Genomic DNA, 2,998 nt, shown 5'->3' on the forward strand with positions numbered 1-2,998 from the left:
TTTCTGTACTCATGACCTATTCCTCCTCACACTTCACTCCTCCGTTCACTTCACTCCCTTACAATGTGGCTTTCATTCCCACCACCTGAAACTGCCGTCTCCAAGATTACCAACAATCTCAATGAGTACATCCAAAGACATTTTCTTGGTCTTCATTTGACCTCTCTGTAGCATTTCACACAGCTAACCACCTCCTCTTCCCCAATATTCTCATGACATTACTTACTATTGTTGTCTGATAGAATTTCCCCAATTTCCTTTGCTGGATCATTATCCATTTCCTGACTCCTATGCACATGTGTGTCCTAGAGCTCTGTCTCTCACTGTACTCTTTGTGATCTCAACAGCTCCCTTGAGTTCAATAATCATCTCTATATAAATTTTAGGCCTATTACATAGTAATTGCTTAATACTCATACAGTCTCCTATTCATCCAACTTTCATCTCTTCTCTGAACTCCTGCATGCTGAACAGCTCTACCTGGATGTCCCAAAGAGAGCTCAAACCCACATATCCAAAATGGAACTCATTATCTAAACCAGTTTCTCTTCCTAATTGTCCTATTGCTGTAGAGCTGTGGTATCAAAACTCAAATAGAAAAGGGGGCCACTAAACCATATACAAGGGACCCTGCAGATCATATATTAACTTAGAAACCATGTTAGCATTATTTGTCTTAATGTATTTTTATTTTGTTAGGTATTTCCCAATTACATTTCAGTCTGGTTCAGAGGCAGCACTTGGGAATGTTGTGGGCTTCATGTTTGACACCTCTGCTGTAGAGGATAATACCATCCTTTCTAGTCAATCACATTTGCTATGGTCATCTTCAATTTTTCTCTATCCCCTCGTGCTCATATCTAATTAGTTGACAAATTTTGTTGATTCTTCTACCACATTTTTTGCTGCTGTCGCCTTCTTTCCACTTGCACAATCATGACTCAAACTCTCCTCAACTCTTACCTGGATAACTCTTAAGAGCCCTTTAATGGATCTCCCTCTTTCTGATCTTTCTTCCATATAACTGCCAAAATAACCTTTCTAAACTCCAGGTTTAACTGTGTCAATCTCCTGCTCAAAAAGCATCAGTGGTCCTCTATTGTTCCTAGGGTAAAATAGAAACCCTCTGGTATTTAAAGTCCTTCACAATCTAGCTGCAGTTTACCTTCTTATATTTACTTCACATAACACCCTCTTTCCTCCCAATCCTACATTCCAAACTGGCCCACTTGCTGTTCCCTATAAATGACATCTCATCTTCATGCCCCTGGATCAGTTATCCCCCATGCCTAGGAATGTTCTCCTTCTACTACTCTGCTTCATGGAATGCCCTAGTTCTATTCAAGGCTCAGGTGGGGTGTCCCCTCTCTTATGAGGCCCTTCTTTATCACTCCTCCAATTACTTTCATAATTTGTATTGATTTACATAATGCTTTCCCCCATCAGCTCCTTGAAGGCAGAGAGTATTTTAATTTTGTCTTTGTATACCCAGCATCTAATAGGTGCTTGCTGAATAGTTTCAAAGTTTACTTCTCTCAATTTTTATTACAGACTTATGGATTGAAATTTTTTATTAGCAAATAATAAAGGAATTTTTGGCAACCTTAAGACTGGAGGTTTTGGGTGGTAGTGGGTTGAGCATAGTGTCTCCAAAATTGTATTTCTTCTCTCCTCCTCTTGACTTTGTTCTCTCCTGGGAAATATATGCCTATGTCTTTTGTGAGTGACTTTTTCCAAGACCTGGAATTCCCTCCCTTACCCCAAGGGTTCCTTTCTACCAAATCCTTCTCTAAGTCCTCTATTTTCTTTGCTTCCCTGGGCACAGGATGACTTCCTCTCTAAAAATTTTAATCTGTTCCTCTGGCTCAAGTCTCCAGTACTTTTCAGACCATTTTAGTACTTTATATTTTCATATCATAACTATCTTTAATTGTGGAATATATTCTTATACTTTATTATCTGTTTCTATGAAGTGTCTGATTAGAATGTAACCTTTTAAAAAGGTTATATTTTAGCCCTACATTAGTAGAATAGGAGGTCCTAAGAACTAAGACTCCATTAGAAATAAGGCCAACTAATGGTGGAAAGTGGGTACATTAACATTTACTGGGAACACAAATTAATATTGGTTATTTATGTTCAAATCTATTAATTAGGCCTAGCATTTTGTAGGAAATGAAATAGTCCAATCTCACCATTATTTTTCACTATACCTTGTTCTAAAATACAGATAGCAGTGTTTTTGCAGCTTTAACAACTTGATTATAAATTGTTTTTAAAAGTAATTTATTTGGATTTTTCACATCCTTTAATGAATTGCAAATATATTAACAGAAAAGACTTTCCCCCCCAAAGACTGTACAATTTCTGAAATAAGTCAAGAAAAGCAAAAAGGAAAGACACAAAATTACATTGTTTCAATGCAAATAGTACACATCACACCCACACTTGCATCCCTCCCTCCCCCTCCCCACCCCCAATGTGTTGTCATGTTTTGTATTAAGAAAATGAGTCACCTTATTCCTCAGTGAATACCCATACTATGCTCCAGATCAGAGACCTCCAAACTATTTTCTTCAAAGTGTTTTTAATAGACTAAAATACTGGTTATCACTGAGTTTTTTTTGTTTAAGGTACAACAGCAGCATGGTTCAAAGGTTACTTTTAGCTCTTGGAAAAAATAAAATTTCTTAAGTAATGGAGTATGGAGAAAGCAGGGACCATCTTTCATTATTGAGTACCACTATCCACTTTAGAAGAATTCCTATCCTTCTAAAATTCCCGAGTTAAGAACTCTTTCCAAGGCAATTTTTCAAAATTTAATTCCAATGCAACAACTTGTAACTTCTGAACAAAATTAAAAACACATATAACAGAAAAAGGAAACTGTTAAGTTATACTTAGTAATTTAGTTTTAAAAATTTCTTCTAAATGAACTATAGCTGTTTGAAACAACTTTTTGTTCAATAAAAATTAGTTTCTTCTTTGGGTTTTTTTT

Source organism: Petaurus breviceps, unplaced genomic scaffold, assembly GCF_028583685.1.
Source record: "Petaurus breviceps papuanus isolate PSGF00001 unplaced genomic scaffold, PetGlider_PUasm1.0 90925, whole genome shotgun sequence".
Lineage (NCBI taxonomy): Eukaryota > Metazoa > Chordata > Mammalia > Diprotodontia > Petauridae > Petaurus > Petaurus breviceps.